This window comes from Triticum aestivum, chromosome 7A (assembly GCF_018294505.1).
Source record: "Triticum aestivum cultivar Chinese Spring chromosome 7A, IWGSC CS RefSeq v2.1, whole genome shotgun sequence".
Classification (NCBI taxonomy): domain Eukaryota; kingdom Viridiplantae; phylum Streptophyta; class Magnoliopsida; order Poales; family Poaceae; genus Triticum; species Triticum aestivum.
Window position 1 is genome coordinate 29378847 of NC_057812.1, and position 22792 is coordinate 29401638.

The following is a 22792-nucleotide window of genomic DNA, read 5'->3' on the forward strand; positions in this document are numbered from 1 at the left end:
AATATAATAATAACCATTTTATTATTGCCTCTAGGGCATATTTCCAACACGATGCCGCTCCACCCAAAACAGTGGAGATCACGAAGGCGGACAAGACAACGACGCAAGAGCCAAATCCGCAGTATGGGCCCTGGATTGCCAAAGACCAGCAGGTCCTATCATATCTACTCAACTCCATGTCTCCTGAGATTCTTGCGCAGGTCGTCGGGAAGGACTCCACCTTCGAGCTATGGACAACAGTCAATAACCTCTTCGCCTCACAATCGCAATCTCGGATCACCAACCTGAGGATCGCGATCACCAACACCAAGAAGGGCACCATGTCTAGCTCGGCATACATGGCAAAGATGAAAAGTCTTGGGGATGAATTAGCGGCGGCTGGTCGTCCTGTCTCTGATCCGGAGATGGTGGACTATATGCTTGCAGGCTTGGACCGCGACTACGACTCTGTGGTGGCGGTGATCGGCGCTGTCAAACACAACATCACTACCGATGACCTATTGCTCAGATCTCTGCCCTTGATCAAAGGATGGAGATGCTGGGCGACTCATCTTCTGGCGGGTTCCACAGATCTACTAACGCGGTCTACAGGGGCCGCGGTTAGTCCCGTGGTAGGTCTCGCGGGCGAGGAGGAAGGGGGCGCGGCCGTGGGTAACCGCCAGCCCCTCCCTCTAATGGAGGCGGCGGCTTTAGAGGACGTCCTCGACAGCAGCAGCAACAGCAGCATCAGGTGCGTGAACAGCAACACGACTACCATGTGTGCCAGATATGCGTCAAGCATCATCCAGGGGGTGCACGTGTTTGCTGGTGACGCTATGAAGAGAACGATCAAGAAGAAAAGGAGGCACATGCTGTCTCCTATGGCGTGGATACCAATTGGTATGCTGACAGTGCTGCAACAAACCACATTACAGGTGAACTGGACAAGTTGACGATGCGGGAGAGGTACAATGGAGGTGACCAAATCCGCACGGCAAGCGGCTCTGGTATGGATATTACTCATATTGGCAGTTCAATTGTTAAAAACCCCGTGAAAAATTTGCACTTGAAAGATGTCTTGCATGTTCCTGAAACATCCAAAAATCTTGTTTCCGTTCATCGATTCACTCTTGATAACAATGTTCTCATAGAATTCTACCCTTATTTTTCTTGGTTAAGGACTTGACAACAAGGAGAATCATTCTTAGAGGATGGTGCATGGGAGGTCTCTACCCACTCATATCATCATCATCATCATGGTCAAATAAACAAGCAAACATTGTCACCAAGCCTTCATCGTCAAGGTGGCACAGTCGTTTAGGTCATCCATCTTCAGTCATAGTTAGATAGATTCTTAGCAAAAATAAGCTCTCTTATGAGCCTAGTGTTGAGTCAGTTTGTGATCCATGTCAACAAGCCAAAAGTCATCAATTGCCTTATTCTATTTCTACTAGTGTATCTACTGCCCCATTGCAACTCATATTTTCAGATGTATGGGGGCCAGCCCCTACTTCAGTTGGTAGATTTTCCTATTATGTAAGCTTCATTGATGACTATAGTAAATTCACTTGGATCTACTTGTTAAAGAAAAGGTCTGATGTATTCCAAGTCTTTATCAATTTTCAAAATCTTGTTGAACGTAAATTGAGCTCCAAAATTATTGCTATGCAAACTGACTAGGGTGGTGAGTATGAAAAGTTAAATTCCTTTTTCCAAAAGCTTGGCATCTCACATCATGTGTCTTGCCCTCATGCTCACCAACAGAACGGATCAGCTGAGAGAAAGCACCGTCACATAGTTGATATGGGGCTGGCACTTCTAGCCAATGCATCTATGCCACGTAAGTTTTGGGATGAAGCCTTCTTAACCGCCACATACCTCATCAAATTTGAAACACCCATTACACATCTTCTTGGTGTCACACCCAACTATACATCTCTACGTGTTTTTGGCTGCGCATGTTGGCCAAATCTTAGACCCTACAACACACACAAGCTCGCTTTCCGCTCTAAAAGATGTGTCTTTTTAGGATATAGCCCCATGCATAAAGGGGTTAAATGCCTTGATGTTCCCACTGGTAGGGTCTACATATCCAGAGATGTAGTTTTCGATGAGTCTGTGTTTCCCTTTGCCTCTCTTCATCCCAATGCCGGTGCTCTTCTACGCAAAGAAATTCTTCTCCTTCCTACACATCTTCAGTCTTTTGATCATGGGGGTGACAGTTGTACTAAACAATGTGATGATATTCCTACTGGTACTGCTTCTTCTCTTATGCCTGTGCAGGCTCCTGGAGAAAACGACGCTCAGAATGATCAAAATCCCGAAAATATTGCTCCAAATGACCTTATATTTCATGCTGCGGAAGAAGACGAGCCTGGCACGGATAACGAAGGCGATCCGACGATGCCTGATACTCCTGTGCGTGTGCAGGCCTCGGATCGCGCGAGCAGATCCGCCTCGGATCGCAGCCCACCAACAGCAGCACCGAATCGGGGGAGATCCACTCCCGCGCCGCCACGCCAGCAACAGGCGGGTCCAGCAGCGGGGCCAGATTCTCCTCGTCCCGCGCGTGCATGCAGCCGCGGTCGGGCAGCGGATCCGCTGTGCCGCTTCGGGCGGTTACAGCGCGTGTGTCTTCAGAGGCGGCAGCCACACCAGAGGCTACTGGATCTCCTGTGCGTGTTGCGGCTGATTCTCCTACGCATGCGTCAGTCCATGCAGATTCGCCCGGATCTGCTGTAACATGTGCACCTGTGGCTCAGCCCGTGGCTTCCTCAAGAGTTATGACTAGGCTGCAGAAAGGTATAAGAAATCCTAAGGTGAGAAAAGATGGAACTATACCATATGGTATGCTGTGTATTGCAGGAGAACCAACAACATTGAGCAGTGCACTTGATGATCCCAAATGGAAGAAGGCAATGGATGAGGAATATTCTGCACTCATGAGGAACAAAACCTAGCACCTTGTACCAAATCAGAGAGGTAAAAATATCATTGATTATAAATGGGTGTACAGGATTAAAAAGAAGGAAGATGGCTCCATTGACAGGTATAAGGCACGTTTAGTTGCCAAAGGCTTTAAGCAATGTTATGTCATTGATTATGAGGACACTTTTAGTCCTGTTGTGAAAGCTGCAACTATCAGACTTGTGCTAGCCATTGCTGTTTCCAGAGGATGGAGCCTAAGACAACTAGATGTACAGAATGTGTTTTTGCATGGTGTTCTGGAAGAGGAAGTGTTCATGAGACAGCCACCTGGGTATGAGAGTAAGAAACTACCACATTATGTTTGCAAGCTTGACAAAGCACTTTATGGCTTGAAACAAGCACCCAGAGCATGGTACTCTAGATTGAGCTTACAGTTGAAATATCTTGGCTTCATGGCTTCAAAGGCTGATACATCCTTGTTTATTTATAACAAGGCAGGAGTGGTCATTTTTGTGCTCATATATGTTGATGATATCATAGTTGCAAGTTCCTCATAGAATGCTACTAATGCTATTTTGCATGACCTGAGTTCAGAGTTTGCCTTGAAGGATCTAGGTGATTTGCACTTCTTCCTATGTATTGAAGTCAAGAAAACACAAGATGGTATTGTGTTGAAGCAGGAAAAATACATTACTGAACTTCTGTCTCGCATGGGAATGCAAAAATGTAAGCCAGTACCTACACCTTTATCTTCCTCAGACAAACTCTCAGCATATGAAGGAGAACCACTTCGAGAAGAGGAAAGTACAAGGTATAGGAGTACTGTGGGAGCATTGCAATATTTAACTCTCACACGTCCAGATATCTCATTTGCTGTCAACAAGGTTTGTCAGTATCTACATGCACCTACTTCTGCACATTGGATAGCTGTCAAAAGGATTGTGAGATATATAAAGCATACTATGGAAATAGGACTTCACTTCAAACGTTCTAATTCCTCTCTTGTGAGTGCATTCTCTGATGCTGATTGGGCAGGATGTAGTGATGACAGCAGATCAACTGGAGGTTTTGCAATATTCTTTGGATCCAATCTTATTTCTTGGAGTGCTAGAAAGCAAGCAACCGTGTCACATTCTAGTACAGAAGCTGAATATAAGTCGTTGGCAAATGCAACTGCTGAAATCATTTGGGTTGAATCACTTCTTGAAGAATTGGGGATTAAGAACAATCGTATCTCGTGCTTGTGGTGTGATAATTTGGGAGCAACATATTTGACTGCAAACCCAGTGTTCCATGCAAGAACAAAGCATATAGAAATTGATTTTCACTTTGTGCGCGAGAGGGTTGCAGCAAAGAAGCTTGAGATATGGTTCATCCCTTCCAAGGATCAGTTAGCAGATGGCTTCACCAAGGCACTATCAGCAAGACCGTTTGAAGAGTTCAAGAGCAATCTTAATTTAGGATAGTTGAGATTAAGGGAGGGTGTTAGAGAATATTTGTAATCTCAACCTACTTCCTATCTTGTATCCTATTCAAACTCTTGTAAACCCAAACTTGTACATCACGGCAACCTCCTGCCTACATCAATATATACTCGATGCGGCTCCCCTCGATGGGAGTAGGAACGCTTATTCATCTGCCACTAGCTTATCTATGTAGTGTGTTTGTGTTTTTATATACAGTTCCCTATCTGCAGCCAACTGTATGTAGTTTGAATAATTTGTTTGCCTCAAGAGTGTGCCGCTTTTAATTTGTACTTTTGTATCCCTACGTTTGCAACATTTCAATACCTTCGTATGTTCGATTGCTTCAATGTCTCTATATATTATTCTGAGATTAAATCAGCATGCACTGATCCACTCTTGAATCAGTAGATTGAACATCTATGAGTGATCATCGAGCGCGGCGTGCCGCCGCGCGGGTTAGGCTAGTTAAACCATCAAATGAAGCGTCTTACATGCACACGCCTCACAGCATCGGGCATTGGTGCCGCTCGGCTTGCGCCGGCGGTGGCCATTGAACTCATGTAAAATGGGCCAATCTAGTCTTGCTGCTCTGGTTTGCAGCTGCGTGGTTGGCAGTTGAAATCTTGTGAAATCTGCAACACCATGATAACGGGAGACAGGCTGGTCCACATCTCCTATCAGTTTCTTCTAAAATCTCAGCTTGTCAGCGAGGCACAAAAAAAGCTCATTGTGGAATATGTAGCACCTCATGGCATGGCAACCAACATAATAAGGACGGATATAAAATGGTTTAGATATAACAAGGTATATATAGTGGTGAGCAATGGCCACTAGAACTTCCAAGTAAAGCACAGGGTAAGCATGATGCCACTGAATGATGTAACTCATGAGGAAAAAAAACATGACCTGTGTGTCAACCATTATGTTGTCTAGAAAATTGATCATAATGCAAGAAGGGCGTGAAGGGATTCGACCGATATGTTGTATCATACGGCTGATGTGAGCACCGGGAGGATACAAGACTGGAATAATCTAGATTAGCGAGTCGAGAAAATTGCCTCACAAAAAAAAACATGTCCAGAAATTCAGTAAGACTCCCTAAATCGACAGTGTACCTCAACTAATGCATGCATTAGCATATGGTTCTTTGCAAGAGTAAATGAAATAATTGATAAATATGATTATGCAGATGAACTAAAGTGGATGGAGCTATCCGTGATGAGCTAGGGACTACAAGACCTTCATTTCAACAGAAAATGTACTGCTTGTTTGACATTGCCATGCATTATCTAAGCAATACATACATGATGATAACAAATCACGGCATGCGCATCTAGTTTGTGGTCTGGTTTCGAGTTGACACTCAGTGCTCCAGGGTGAGTTCTCTATCGTCTACCGGTTCGGCACACTTCGAGCTAGGGCAAGGGGGTCTCTTCAACGATAGCAGGATGGCACCATGACGAGGTTCATCTTTCCTTGAAGAGAAGAAGGCATATTATTCAAGTCGTTTGCCATTCCCAAATCTTGGTATTGTATTCGCTTCAACCTTGGTCAAGGCGCGCTCTTGTGTTTGAAGATTTTGACATTCTCAAGGTGTGTGTGTGTGTGTGTGCGTGCGTGCGTGCGTGCGTGCGTGCGTGCGTGCGTGTGCGTGTGTGTGTGCGTGCGTGCGTGTGTGCGTGTGTGTTTGTGTGTCTTTCTTTACTTTATGTTTGTTTGTAACTATTTGTGGTCTAAGTAAGATGTTCTTCTCAGCACCTTAAGCTTGTACCTGATCAGCCGCCTATGACTTTATTAATCCAAAGCCGGGCGGAACACCCTATATTTAAAAGCCAATTTTCACTGGTGAAATAGAAATTGACATCAATGGAAAACACCATGAGCTCGCAAAGTTTGGTAACTTTTTCCCATACGATTATTTGTTTGATTAATCTATTGACCGAGCTACACAAATTATAACCGCGTACTGCAGTACCATTATTACTTGATGAATGAAACCAAACAAAATAAAATCTAAAGTTTGTCGTTTCTTTGCTCATCCGTTTCTTGTTCTTGAGTACAAAAGTTGGACAAACAAGAATCAGAGGTTGTGTATACGATAATGCCTTCTTAGAAGGCTTGAACCTAGTTTTGTATAGTATTTTGCATACTGATTTATGCTGTTATGCTGGCGCCGCATCGTCCATCGATGATAGATCTAGGAGTGGATCGTCTGAAACTGAAACCGGTAACTGTCGAAGCGTCCGGTGAATTGAGAGACCAATTATAGAGGCGAAGTAGGGGAAAGCGAGCCATCGACCTTTTTTTGACATCACACGAGCCATCGGCCTTTTTGGCTGTTGATTGATGAGGAAGACTATCAAGGGGCCTGCTTTTTCTTTCTGTTGAGAAAACCAAGGGCGGTCTCTCACGTCCTGGGCCTAACCTCGGGACGAAATAAGGTAAGCACCTTCCTATTTGGCGCTTAAGGAAGCGGAGAGCTATTTATCGCATTAAGTGATCGTACAAACTACTCTCGCATCCTGAAGAGATCGTTTTCTGGGCTGGCCCATGTTCGCGCACAATAATAGAAGGGAAAAAGGAGGTAACAAGGATTGATCCCGGGCGAACACGAACAAACAAACCGCACGAGCCACCGCTCTACGCCAGCAGTTCGAGATTCTAGCAAGGGCAAGTGGGTGGCGCGACCCACTTGAAGCATGAAATGTCGGTTTTCTCCTCTCTTTTTTTCTTTTTCTTTTCATTTTCTTCTCCTTTTTTTCATTTTCTTTGCTTTTGTTTTTTCATTTTTTCTTCTCCGTTTTTCTTCATTTTTTCATTGTCCGAACACTTATGCAACACCTTTCAAATACTTGTTCCAAATTTTATTACTTATTCAACATTTTTCAAATACTCATTCTATTTAACGTTTTTTCAAATACGTTGTTCATTTTTTGTTTTTGTTTTTCATTCTACACTTGCATATACATGTTCAACATTTCTCCAAATACTTGTTCACCATTTTTATATACATGATCAACATTTTTCTAAATACTTGTTCAACATTTTACATTTGTTTCTTTATTCGACATTTTTGTATATGTTAATAATTTTTTTAATAAGTGATCAACATTTTTTTTATACATGTTCAACGTCGTCCCAACGCTTATTCAACATTTTTTAAATATTGTGTCAACATTTAATACTTATGTCAACATTTTTCAAATGCATATTCACACTTTTAAAATACTTGTTCAACATTATTCAAATACCGGTTCAACATTTTTAATGCTTGTTGAACATTTTATATATTTATTCAAATATTGTTTGAAAAATATTGAACAAGTATTTAAAAAAGTTGAATAAGTATAAAAAACATTGAAAAAATATTTGAAAAATGTTGTATAAGTATTAATAAATGTTAAAAGAGTATTTGAAAAATGTTGAACCAGTATTTGAAGAATATTGAATAAGCGCTCGGACAATGTTGAACGTGTATACCAAAAATATTGATCACTTATTAAGAAAAGTTTTTGACATATACAAAAATATAGAGTGAAAACGAAAACAAAAAGAAAAAAGAAAAAAAAGACAAAAACAAAAGAAAAGGGGAAGAAGAAAAAACCGAAGAAAACCCAAAACTGAAGAAAAAGAAAGAAAAGAAAAAAAAAGTAAAAACAGGAAAAGAATGGAAACAGGGCAAAACCCGGTACATTTTCCTTCTAGTAGGCACGCCCTATGTAATGTACAACATGTTGAGTGTGGCGGGGTGGTTAGCATTGCTGGGAGACTTTACTACTAGTTGATCCGAGGATCGATCCCCCATTGTAGCACCATATTAGCTTAGCTCTCTACAGTATATGAATAAAAAATGTTCACAGATTCTAAAACAGAGCATGAATTTGGCAATTCATAAAAAATCACAAAATTTCAACAGTTAACAAAGTTGGAAAAAAGCTCACAGAATTTGCAAAAGGTTCATCGATTTTTAAAAAATCATCAAATTTGGAAAAAATTCAAAGATTTTGAAAAAAATATCATCGATTTCAACAATTATTAAATTTATAAAAAATCATTGATTTTGAAGAAAAGTTCATCGAATTTGTAAAAAAATCATCAACTTTCAAAAAAGATCATCAAAATTGAATAGAGTTCATAGATTTTGAAAAGGTTCATTCATTTATAGGTACGTAAATATCTATTTAATCATAGAAACACAAAAAAATCCAAGATTCAACTACTAGCTAGGAACGGTCATTCCCGCCGTTTTGACCACATTTTGAAACGAGCATAAAAATTCAAAAAATATCAAAAAATTGGAAAACCTTCGCATTGTGTCATTACATGTGACCAAGTTACCAGAAAAAATAATAAACTTGTAATACGATAATTCTTTTAAAAAATTCTTAGAAATGAGCTTTCGAGCCAAATGATCAATCTTATGGCCACATTCATGACATAGTTTATTGAAATGATCTCATATTGTGCAAAAGGGTGCATCTTGGAATTCCAAACAATGTTGCCTAAGGGAGTTATCATTTTCTTTGCACGGAAATTTCATTTTCCATTTTTTGAGTGCACGAAATGAGTTTTTTGTGTGAAGGGCCTACCATATACTTGTTGTAAAATTGGACCAAATCAATTTTCGAAAATACTAGGCCATATTTAATGAACAATTGACAAAATGGTTGGGTGTCAAAAGCCTTGATTCACCTCTGATGAAAAAGACAATTTTCTGCCGATTCAGTAGGAAGCGGGTCAAATTTGAACTGCGGTTGCCTCATAGTTTGCTTTTTATTTTTTCAAAAAATCATTTCTAGTTACGTAAGTATTTATTTAATCAGATAAATAACAAAAGTTTTTCAAGATTCAACCACTAGCTAGGAACGGTCAAACCCGCCGTTTTGACCGCATTTTGAAACGGGCATAAAAATTCATGGCATAGTTTGTTTAGATGATCTCATATAGTGCACAAGGGTGCATGTTGCAATGACGAACAATGTTTCCTAAGGGAGTTTTTATTTTCTTTGGACAAAAAAATCAAGTTTTCATTTTTTAATGCCCAAAATGAGGGTTTTTTTTGTGAAGAACCTATCATATATTTGTTGCAAAATTGGATCAAATCAAAATTTTAAATACTAGGCCATATTCAATGTACAATTCACAAATGGTTCGGTGTAAAATGTTTTTGATCCACCTCTCGTGAAAAAGACAAATATCCACATATTTATTTCCCATTTTTCGAGTTCCCAAAATGAGTTTTTTTGTGAAGAACCTAACAAATATTTTTTGTAAAGAAACTTCTCCATTTTCAAGTATAGTAGACCACATTTTATGAACAAATTTGTGTACACTAGAAACAATTTTCAATAGATATTAAACGGTTTTTAGTTACATCATTAACACTTTTAATAAATATTTTAATGTCTAATATTTTGAACACATGTCTACATTTCTTAAGACACATCGTACATATTATTTATATATGTTTCACTTTTTTTAAATACATGATTAACATATTTTCATATATTCTCAACAAAAACATCTTTTCATACGTACGTTTTGATGTCTATATTTGTTTTTACACATTGTACTTTTTTGTATACATATTGGTTAGAAAAATTGAAATATATGAAAAACTTGTTATTTTCCCATTTTCGTTGGGCCGAATATATGTTTTTTGTGAGTAATATGAGGGCATCCCACATTTCTTTCTGGATGGGCCGAGGCCTACATGGCACACAGATTTTTTTTTAAAAAGAAGGTGGCCTCGTTCCACCGAGGCCCAAGCCCACCTTGAGTGACACCTTAAGTACCAATGCATTCACGTCCGCAACCTCATGACCATTTATATTGGTCGTAATCAGGTAGAAATAAGGTCGTTGACCACTCTTGTCTGCTTTATGACCATTTGGTGTAAGACAATTTCAGGGTTTGAGCCCTTTCAAGCGAAATGACCATGAATTTATGACCAATTCAGCCGGGGTCACTCAGAGAAAGTCACAAGTTGACATATTTCTTGTAGTGACAGGCGCCTCAAACGGCCCTCAAACGCACGGGCTGATAGGCACCCCTCATATCCAGCCCCAAATATGAGTCGAATACTATGGCGCCCAGGCACGCCTGGCACGTCCGCCACATCGGACTGACAGAGCGGTCCCACGCGGAAACCTGGCAATCTGTAGCTCGTCTCCTCTGTTGGACCGAAGCCGTCGCGTGGCGCCGCTCCGGCGGGCAGCATAGTGCCTAGCTCGGCTATATAAGTTAATCGGCGGCACCGAAACCCTGACATTCACATTTTCCTCCGTCTGTCCACCCCCGCCGCGACTTTCCACTTCACCATCGCCCCCCGCCGCCGGGAGAGGAGTCACCCATTTCGAACGCCAGAGCGCCGGCTCGAGGTCCTTGAGCAGATCGGGCAAGGCGCGAAGCCCAGATCGCTGTGGGGTACCTCCGGATGGACTCGATCTGGAGGAGTTCGAGGAGGAGGATGTCAGGGACGCTGGCGATGTGGATCTACAGGCGGAGCAGCAGGCCATCCTCGATTCCCTTCGCTCGGAGTTGACTGCGGAGGCTAGATGCCTTCGCCGACAGGAGGTGGAGACCGCGGACGAGGCGCTGATGCTCTCCTACATGGATGAGGTCGAGCAGGAGGAGGATGAGATAGAGCCCTCCTACCCGCCCGTCCAGCCGACGCTCGGCATTGTCGTCGTGCAAATCTCCGATGATGAAGATTAGATAGGGTACTACGTAGTATGTAGTACCTAGGTTTTCTTTTGCATGTTTTATATGGATTTAGGAGTGAAATATGAGAGATTTGGATGCAGAGTGCCTAATTTGAGACGTGACCGGTCACTGTCTGCGGATACGTCCGGTCGCGTCCGCGGGCGTTTGAAGTACAGGATTTGCATAATCTTTAATTAGAGACCACGCACCTACACGCATCGTGCTTCCTTTTTTTCGTTAGAAAATTATTGAAAAATCTGGCCATAAAACAGCCAAACGTCGGTGGGTCATGTGGCTGCCACGCTTCCTTCGCCAGTCACCCGGTATGAGCCGCCGGCCCGACGATTGGCGAAGCAGGAGCCCAGCGATGCAGGGTCGACTGGGTTGTGCCGCTGCTGCGACCCGACGTTTTTGTGTGCGCTCGGATTTGGTTAAGGGGAAGAGACCCATATGAGTCGGGTCGGTTCCATATGACTATGAAGCGGAGTTAATTCCCTTCTTGATTCGTTTCCTTCCTGATTTTATGTGCCGCTTGTTGATTCTTCAGGTAGTACGTATATGAACTGGTGGGATCAAATGCAATTATGCAAAGAAGTGAGGTGGGATTATTTAATTGGAGAAAGAATTTGAACGGAGCTACATGGTCCTTGTATCAACAATAAACTTGCGAAGCGATGGGCTGGAACACGTGCGGTGGCAACGAACACATGGGCCGGCTTTGTTTGCCTGAAAAAACATACGACACGATGTGTACAACCAAAATTAGTACCACCTCAGATACATAGAAGATAATACGGACGACGGATGGACGAAAAACAGACAAAATTTAGTACCACCTCGTTTATATTACGATTTTGTCTATACAAATTGTAAAAACGTATTATGGCATGAGAAGAAAGTGTGTTGTGACGGTGAACCCGACAAAGTCAATCCGTGCTTTATTATTATTAGGGAGAGACTAGTAAAAAAATAGGCCATTTGTCCTGGTTCTAGAGGGCCTTTAGTCCCGGTTCTACAACCAGGACAAAACGATCGGGACTAATGCCCATTACTTTTAGTTTGGTTGGCTTACGAACCGGGACAAAAGGGGCTCCACATGACCGCTGTGGGGCACCCAGGCAGGAGGACATTTAGTCCTGGTTGGTAACACCAACCGGCACTAGAAGGCATCCACGCGTCAGTACCTCCCAGACGCTGGGTTTTTTTTAAACGGGAGTGGGGGTTTGTTGACATCCGATTTTGGCACGGTCAAGAACTTATTTAAGATGGCCTCAAATGAAGAAGTGATCTACATTAAGGAGTTCCATATTGTTGATATGAACATCTTTGAAGTTTGGGCCATCGCCGTCCGATTTCATCTCAAAGGCCGAAACTATGCTCAACGTACCAAGATCTTATATTCAGAGTACAGCTTGGCCGATTAAGCCCCCAAGACGATCGCATATGAAAAAAAATGATCTACACGAATTGTCTTCGTCTCGTCGAACCGATCGATTTTGATATAAAAATTGTCCCAATCCGAGTTTGTATGAAAACGTTAAAGGCAACACTTCGCGGACCGGTTCTGAGTGAAAAAGTGATGCGAGGGACCAGACACCCATCTAGGTGGTGTCTAATGGGTCTCGTGGGTTATTCGTTCTTTGATGACTGAATGAAGCTTGCCGGGATGGATACCTTGCCGGCATGAAAAGCTTGCCGGGGTGGAGACCTTGCGGCATGAAAAGCTTGCCGGCGTGGAAGCTTGCCCGTGTGAAAGATTGCCGGGTAGAAACCTTGCCAGATTGGAAAGCTTGCCGGGTGAAGACTGTCAAAGTCAATCCGACCAGAAGTTGAAGATGGATTCGAAAGGTTATTCATATGGCCTCGTATAGAAAGGTGTTCTACATGAAAGTTGTGCGTATCGTCGAAACAGTCAACTTTGCTTTTGGAGTCATCATCATAGGAGAAAAGATACGGCCTGCAGAATTATTACAAGACTCGTACAGTTCAGAAAACTGCATAATTGAATCCGACCCACATTTAAAGATAGGCCCTGAAAGTCACAAAGATGGCCATAAAAGGAGAAGTGGCCCGCGCTGTCTTATGCAGATCGTCGAGGCGGACAAGTTTGGTGTTGACCTCGATTCCATCCGAGTAAGTATGTGATTTCTACGGCCTGTGCGAGAAGCAGGACAGAACTATGGAACAGATTCTGGATGAATCCGAGTTGGGCTGAAACTGGAACTGTAGGACGTGAATTGATATAATTTTCTTGTAAGGAATATCTAGATGAATTCTTTGCTTGTACGGGAAGTCCAGTCGCCTCTTATATATGTTAGGAGTGACGGCCGATTGAACAACACCAATCGAACAAATCAATCTACTCCCTCCATTCCACAATGTAGTGCGTCCTCTATCTCCGTGCTTCAACTTTGACCGTAAATTTAACTACCAAGACCGATTGCGGCGGGAGCAAAAATTATATCAGTGAATTCGTATTCGAAAGAAGTTTTTAAGTATGTAAGGTATGAAGTTAAGACTTAAAGCTCGACCACGGCAGAAGAAAGAGGAAGGACGAAGGTCGTCCCCTATGCTTTTGTCATAGGCTCTATACGGTATGCCATGCTGAGTACCGCACCTGACGTGTGCCTTGCCACATATCTGGCAAGAGGGTACAAAGGTAATCTAGGAGTAGATCACCAGATAGCGGTCTAAATTATCCTTAGAAGAATGAGGATATGTTTCTCGGTTATGGAGGTGATAAAGAGTTCGACGTAAAGAGTTACGTCGATGCAAGCTTAACACCTAGTCGGATAGCTCTGAGTAGAGTTACCAGATACGTATAATGGAGCAATGATTTAGAATAGCTCCTAGTAGAGAAGTTATTTGAAATGGCTCCAAATGTAGCGTAGTAGTTGCATCTACAAGATGACATAGAAATTTGCGAAGTACATACGGATCTGAATGTTGCAGACCCGTTGACTGAAACCTCTCTCACAAGCATAACATGATCAAACCCAGAACTCTTTGGGCGTTAGTCACATGGGGATGTGACCTTGAGTGTTAATCACATATCGATGTGAACTGGATTATTGATTCTAGTGCAAGTGGGAGACTGTAGGAAATATGCCCTAGAGGCAATAATATATTGATTATTATTATATTTCTTTGTTCATGATAATCATTTATTATCCATACTAGAATTCTATTGATAGGAAACTCAGATACATGTGTGGATACATAGACAACACCATGTCCCTAGTAAGCCTCTAGTTGACGAGCTCGTTGATCAATAGATGGTTACGGTTTCCTGACCATGGACATTGGATGTCGTTGATAACGGGATCACATCATTAGGAGAATGATGTGATGGACAAGACCCAATCCTAAGCCTAGAACAAGATCATGTAGTTCGTATGCTAAAGCTTTTCTAATGTCAAGTATCATTTCCTTAGACCATGAGATTGTGCAACTCCCGGATACCGTAGGAGTGCTTTGGGTGTGCCAAACGTCACAATGTAACTGGGTGGCTATAAAGGTACACTACAGGTATCTCCGAAAGTGTCTGTTGGGTTGGCACGAATTGAGACTGGGATTTGTCACTCCGTGTAAACGGAGAGGTATCTCTGGGCCCACTCGGTAGGACATCATCATAATGTGCACAATGTGATCAAGGAGTTGATCACGGGATGATGTGTTACGGAACGAGTAAAGAGACTTGCCGGTAACGAGATTGAACAAGGTATCAGGATACCGATGATCGAATCTCGGGCAAGTATCGTACCGATAGACAAAGGGAATTGTATACGAGATTGATTAAGTCCTTGACATCGTGGTTCATCCGATGAGATCATCGTGGAGCATGTGGGAGCCAACATGGGTATCCAGATCCCGCTGTTGGTTATTGACCGGAGAACGTCTCGGTCATGTCTGCATGGTTCCCGAACCCGTAGGGTCTACACACTTAAGGTTCGATGACGCTAGGATTATAAGGAATAGATATACGTGGTTACCGAATGTTGTTCGGAGTCCCGGATGAGATCCCGGGCGTCATGAGGAGTTCTAAAATGGTCCGGAGGTAAAGATTTATATATGGGAAGTCCTGTTTTGGTCACCGGAAAAGTTTCGGGTTTTATCGGTAACGTACCGGGACCACCAGGAGGGTCCCGGGGGTCCACCAAGTGGGGCCACCAGCCCCGGAGGGCTGCATGGGCCAAGTGTGGGAGGGGACCAGCCCCAGGTGGGCTGGTGCGCCCCCCCACAAGGGCCCAAGGCGCCTAAGGGGAGGAGGGGGGCAAACCCTAAGGGCATATGGGCCTTAGGGTGCCTGGTGCGCCTCCCTCTCCCCTCCACCTGGCCGCCACCCAGATGGGATCTGGGGGCTGCCATCACCCCTAGGGAGGGAACCCTAGGTGGGGGCGCAGCCCCTCCCCTTCCCCTATATATACTTGAGGTTTGGGCTGCCCAAGACAGACGAGTTCCTCTCCTTCTTGGCGCAGCCCTACCCCTCTCCCTTCTCGTCTCTTGCGGTGCTTGGCAAAGCCCAGCTGGAGTACCACGCTCCTCCACCACCACCACGCCGTTGTGCTGCTGCTGGATGGAGTCTTCCTCAACCTCTCCCTCTCTCCTTGCTGGATCAAGGCATGGGAGACGTCACCGGGCTGTACGTGTGTTGAACGCGAAGGTGCCGTCCGTTCGGCACTAGGATCTCCGGTGATTTGGATCACGACGAGTACGACTCCTTCAACCCCGTTCTCTTGAACGCTTCCGCTTAGCGATCTACAAGGGTATGTAGATGCACTCTCCTTCCCCTCGTTGCTGATTTCTCCATAGATAGATCTTGGTGACACGTAGGAAATTTTTTGAATTTCTGCTACGTTCCCCAACAGTGGCATCATGAGCTAGGTCTATTGCGTAGATTCTATGCACGAGTAGAACACAAAGGAGTTGTGGGCGTTGATTTTGTCAATTTACTTGCCATTACTAGTCTTATCTTGATTCGGCGGCATCGTGGGATGAAGCGGCCCGGACCGACCTTACACGTACTCTTACGTGAGACTGGTTCCACCGACTGACATGCACTAGTTGCATAAGGTGGCTAGCGGGTGCCTGTCTCTCCCACTTTAGTCGGATCGGAATCGATGAAAAGGGTCCTTATGAAGGGTAAATAGAAATTGGCAATTCACATTGTGGTTTTGGCGTAGGTAAGAAACGTTCTTGCTAGAAACCTATAGCAGCCACGTAAGAACTTGCAACAACAATTAGAGGATGTCTAACTTGTTTTTGCAGCAAGTGTTTTGTGATGTGATATGGCCAAAGGATGTGATGAATGATATATATGTGATGTCTGAGATCATGTTCTTGTAATAGGAATCACGACTTGCATGTCGATGAGTATGACAACCGGCAGGAGCCTTAGGAGTTGTCTTTATTTATTATATGACCTGCGTGTCATTGAACAACACCATGTAATTACTTTACTTTATTGCTAACCGTTAGCTATAGTAGTAGAAGTAATAGTTGGCGAGACAACTTCATGAAGACACGATGATGGAGATCATGGTGTCATGCCGGTGATGATGATGATCATGGAGCCCCGAAGATGGAGATCAAAAGGAGCAAAGTGATGATGGCCATATCATGTCACTATTTGATTGCATGTGATGTTTATCATGTTTTTACATCTTATTTGCTTAGAACTACGGTAGTAAATAAGATGATCCCTCATTAAAATTTCAAGAAAGTGTTCCCCCTAACTGTGCACCGTTGCGAAAGTTCGTCGTTTCGAAGCACCACGTGATGATCGGGTGTGATAGATTCTAACATTCACATACAACGGGTGTAAGACAGATTTACACACGCGAAACACTTAGGTTGACTTGACGAGCCTAGCATGTACAGGCATGGCCTCGGAACACAAGAGACCGAAAGGTCGAGCATGAGTCGTATGGTAGATACAATCAACATGAAGATGTTCACCAATGATGACTAGTCCGTCTCACGTGATTATCGGACACGGCCTAGTTGACTCGGATCATATAATCACTTAGATGACTAGAGGGATGTCTATCTGAGTGGGAGTTCATAAGATGAACTTAATTATCCTGAACATAGTCAAAAGGTCTTCGCAAATTATGTCGTGGCTCGCGCTTTAGTTCTACTGTTTAGATATGTTCCTAGAGAAAATTTAGTTGAAAGTTGATAGTAGCAATTATGCGGACTAGGTCCGTAAACTGAGGATTGTCCTCATTGCTTCATAGAAGGCTTATGTCCTTAATGCACCGCTCAGTGTGCTGAACCTCGACATCGTCTGTGGATGTTACGAACATCTAACATACACATTTTGATAACTACATGATAGTTCAGTTAAACGGTTTAGAGTGGAGGCACCAAAGACGTTTTGAAACGTCGCGAAACATATGAGATGTTTCGAGGGCTGAAATTGGGATTTCAGGCTCGTGCCCACGTCAAGAGGTATAAGACCTCCGACGATTTTCTTAGCCTGCAAACTAAGGGAGAAAAGCTCAATTGTTGAGCTTGTGCTCAGATTGTCTGAGTACAACAATCATTTGAATTGAGTGGGAGTTGATCTTCCAGATGAGATAGTGATGTTTCTCCGAAGTCATTACCACCAAGCTGCTAGAGCTTCGTGATGAACTATAATATATTAGGGACATATATAATGATCCTTGAGATATTCGCGATGTTTGACACCACAAAAGTAGAAATCAAGAAGGAGCATCAATTGTTGATGGTTGGTGAAACCACTAGTTTCAAGAAGGGCAAGGGAAAGAATGGATACTTCACGAAACGGCAAATCAGCTGCTGCTTTAGTGAAGAAACCCAAGGTTGAACCCAAACCCTAGACTAAGTGCTTCTGTAATAAGGGGAACAGCCACTGGAGCAGAATTACCCTAGATACTTGGGAGATGAGAAGGCTGGCAAGGTCGATAGAAGTATATTGGATATACATTGTGTTAATGTGTACTTTACTAGTACTCCTAATAGCACCATGGTATTAGATACCGGTTCGGTTGCTAAGTGTTAGTAAACTCGAAATAAAAGGCTGCGGAGTAAACGGAGACTAGCTAAAGGTGAGCTGGCGATATGTGTTGGAAGTTTTTCCCAAGCTTGATGTGATCAAGCATCGCACGCTCCCTCTACCATCGAGATTGGTGTTTGCGTTGAGCATAGACATGATTGGATTATGTCTATCGCAATACGGTTATTCATTTAAGGAGAATAATGGTTACTCTGTTTATTTGAATAATACCTTCAATGGTCTTGCAACTAAAATGAATGGTTTATTGAATCTCGATCGTAGTGATACACATGTTCATGCCAAAAGATATAAGATAGTAATGATAGTACCACCTACTTGTGGCACTACCACGTAAGTCATATCAGTATAAAACGCATGAAGAAGCTCCATGTTGATGGATCTTTGGGCTCAGTCGTTTTTGAAAAGTTTGAGACATGCGAACCATGTCTATTGGTGTATATGCATGAAGAAACTCCATGCAAATGGACCGTTTGGACTCACTTGATTTTGAATCACTTGAGACATGCAAATCATACCACATGGGCAAGATGACTGAAAGCCTCGTTTTCAGTAAAATGGAACTAGAAAGCAACTTGTTGGAAGTAATACATTTTGATGTGTGCAGACCAATGAGTGCTGAGGCGTGTAGTGGATATCGTTATGTTCTTACTTCACAGATGATTTGAGTAGATGTTGAGTATATTTACTTGATGAATCATGAGTCTGAATTATTAAAAGGTTCAAGTAATTTCAGGATGAAGTTGAAAGATCGCCGTGACAAGAGGACAAAATATCTATGATATGATCATAGAGATGAATATCTGAATTACAAGTTTGGCACAGAATTAAGACATTGTGGAAATTGTTTCACAACTAATACAGCCTGGAACACCATAGTGTGATGGTGTGTCCGAACATCATAACTGCACCCTATTGGATATGATGCATACCATGATGTTTCTTATCGAATTACCACGATAGTTTATGGGTTAGGCATTAGAGACAACCACATTCACTTTAAATAGGGCACCACGTAATTCCGATGAGATGACACCGTATGAATTATGGTTTAGAGAAACCTAAGCTATCATTTCTTAAAAGTTTGGGGCTGCGACGCTTATGTGAAAAAGTTTCAGGCTGATAAGCTCGAACCCAAAGCGGATAAATGCATCTTCATAGGACAACCAAAAATAGTTGGGTATACCTCCTGTCTCAGATCCGAAAGCAATAAGGGATTGTTTCTAGAATCGGGTCCTTTCTCGAGGAAAAAGTTTCTCTCGAAAGAATTGAGTGGGAGGATGGTGGAGACTTGATGAGGTTATTGAACCGTCTCTTCAACTAGTGTGTGGTAGGGCACAGGGAGTTGTTCCTGTGGCACCTACACCAATTGAAGTGGAAGCTTATGATAGTGATCATGAAACTTCAGATCAAGTCACTACCAAACCTCGTGGGATGACAAGGATGCGTACTACTTCAGAGTGGTACGTAATCCTGTCTTGGAAGTCATGCTGCTAGACAACAATGAACCTACGAGCTATGGAGAAGCGATGGTGGGCCTGGATTCCAAAACGGCTCGAGGCCATATAATCTGAGAGAGGATCCATATATGAAAACAAAGTGTAGACTTTGGAAGAACTACTTGATGGTCGTAAGGCTGTTAGGTACATATGGATTTTAAAAGGAAGACGGACAATGATGGTAAGTATCACCATTAAGAAAGCTCGACTTGTCGTTAAGATGTTTTCCGACAAGTTCAAGGAGTTGACTACGATGAGACTTTCTCACTCGTCGCAATGCTAAGAGTCTGTTGGAATTATATTAGCGATTACTGCATTATTTATGAAATCTTGCAGATAGGATGTCAAAACATTGTTTCCTCGACGATTTTCTTGAGGAAAGGTTATATGTGATACAACCGGAAGGTTTTGTCAATCCTGAAAGATGCTAATGAGTATGCAAAGCTCCAGCAATCCTTCTAAGGACTGGAGTAAGCATCTCGGAGTTGGAATGTATGCTTTGATGAGATGATCGAAGATTTTGGGTGTATACAAAGTTTATGAGAAACTTGTATTTCCAAAGAAGTGAGTGGGAGCACTATAGAATTTCTGATGAATATATGTTGTTGACATATTGTTGATCGGAAATGACGTAGAATTTCTGGAAAGCATATGGGGTTATTTGGAAAGTGTTTTTCAATGGAAAGCCTAGATTAAGCTACTTGAACCTTGAGCATCAAGATCTATAAGGATAGATCAAAACGCTTAATGGTACTTTCAAATGAGCACATACCTTGAAATGATCTTGAAGGTGTTCAAGATGGATCAGTCAAAGAAGGAGTTCTTGCCTGAGTTGTAAGGTATGAATTTAAGACTTAAAGCTCGACCACGCCAGAAGAAAGAGGAAGGACGAAGGTCGTCCCATATGCTTTTGTCATAGGCTCTATACGGTATGCCATGCTGAGTACCGCACCTAACGTGTGCCTTGCCACATATCTGGAAAGAGGGTACAAAGGTAATCTAGGAGTAGATCACCAGATAGCGGTCTAAATTATCCTGAGAGGAATGAGGATATGTTTCTCGGTTATGGAGGTGATAAAGAGTTCGACGTAAAGAGTTACGTCGATGCAAGCTTAACACCTATTCGGATAGCTCTGAGTAGAGATACCGGATACATATAATGGAGCAACGATTTAGAATAGCTCCAAGTAGAAAAGTTATTTGAAATGGCTCCAAATGTAGCGTAGTAGTTGCATCTACAAGATGACATAGAAATTTGCGAAGTACATACGAATCTGAATGTTGCAGACCCGTTGGCTGAGACCTCTCTCACAAGCATAACATGATCAAACCCAGAACTCTTTGGGCGTTAGTCACATGGGGATGTGACCTTGAGTGTTAATCACATATTGATGTGAACTGGATTATTGACTCTAGTGCAAGTGGGAGACTGTTGGAAATATGCCCTAGAGGCAATAATAAATTGGTTATTATTATATTTCCTTGTTCATGATAATCGTTTATTATCCATGCTAGAATTGTATTGATAGGACACTCAGATACATATGTGGATACATAGACAACACTATGTCCCTAGTAAGCCTCTAGTTGACTAGCTCGTTGATCAATAGATGGTTACGGTTTCCTGACCATGGACATTGGATGTCGTTGATAACGGGATCACATCATTAGGAGAATGATGTGATGGACAAGACCCAATCCTAAGCCTAGCACAAGTTCATGTAGTTCGTATGGTAAAGCTTTTCTAATGTCAAGTATCATTTCCATAGACCATGAGATTGTGCAACTCCCGGATACCGTAGGAGTGCTTTGGGTGTGCCAAACGTCACAACGTAACTGGGTGGCTATAAAGGTACACTATAGGTATCTCCGAAAGTGTCTGTTGGGTTGGCACGAATCGAGACTGGGATTTGTCACTCCGTGTAAACGGAGAGGTATCTCTGGGCCCACTCCGTAGGACATCATCATAATGTGCACAATGTGATCAAGGAGTTGATCACGGGATGATGTGTTACGGAACGAGTAAAGAGACTTGCCGGTAATGAGATTGAACAAGGTATCGGGATACCGACGATCGAATCTCGGGCAAGTATCGTACCGATAGACAAAGGGAATTGTATACGGGATTGATTAAGTCCTTGACATCGTGGTTCATCCGATGAGATCATCGTGGAGCATGTGGGAGCCAACATGGGTATCCAGATCCCGTTGTTGGTTATTGACCGGAGAACGTCTCGGTCATGTCTGCATGGTTCCCGAACCCGTAGGGTCTACACACTTAAGGTTCAATGACGCTAGGGTTATAAGGAATAGATATACGTGTTTACCGAATGTTGTTCGTAGTCTCGGATGAGATCCTGGACATCACGAGGAGTTCCGGAATGGTCCGGAGGTAAAGATTTATATATGGGAAGTCCTGTTTTGGTCACCGGAAAAGTTTCGGGTTTTATCGGTAACGTACCGGGACCACCAGGAGGGTCCCGGGGGTCCACCAAGTGGGGCCACCGGCCCCGGAGGGCTGCATGGACCAAGTGTGGGAGGGGACCTGTTGGGGAACGTAGTAATTTCAAAAAATTTCCTACGCACACGCAAGATCATGGTGATGCATAGCAACAAGAGGGGAGAGTGTTGTCTACGTACCCTCGTAGACCGAAGCGGAATCGTTGATGCAACGTAGAAGAAGTAGTCGTACGTCTTCCCGGTCCAACCGATCCAAGCACCGTTACTCCGGCACCTCTGAGTTCTTGACACACGTATAGCTCGATGACGCACCCCGGGCTCCAATCCAGCAAAGCGTCGGGGAGGAGTTTCGTCAGCACGACGGTGTGGTGACGATCTTGATGTTTAACCGTTGCAGGGCTTCGCCTAAGCACCGCTACAATATGATCGAGGTGTAATATCATGGAGGGGGGCACCGCACACGGCTAAGGAACGATCACGAAGATCAACTTGTGTGTCCATGGGGTGCCCCCTGCCCCCGTATATAAAGGAGTGGAGGAGGGGAGGGCCGGCCCTCTCTATGGCGCGCCCTAGGGGAGTCCTACTCCCACCGGAAGTAGGATTCCCCTTTTCCTAGTCCAACTAGGATTCCTTCCATGTAGTAGGAGTAGGAGACAAGGAAGGGAAAGGAGAACGGAAGGAAGGAGGGGGCGCAGCCCCTCCCCCTAGTCCAATTC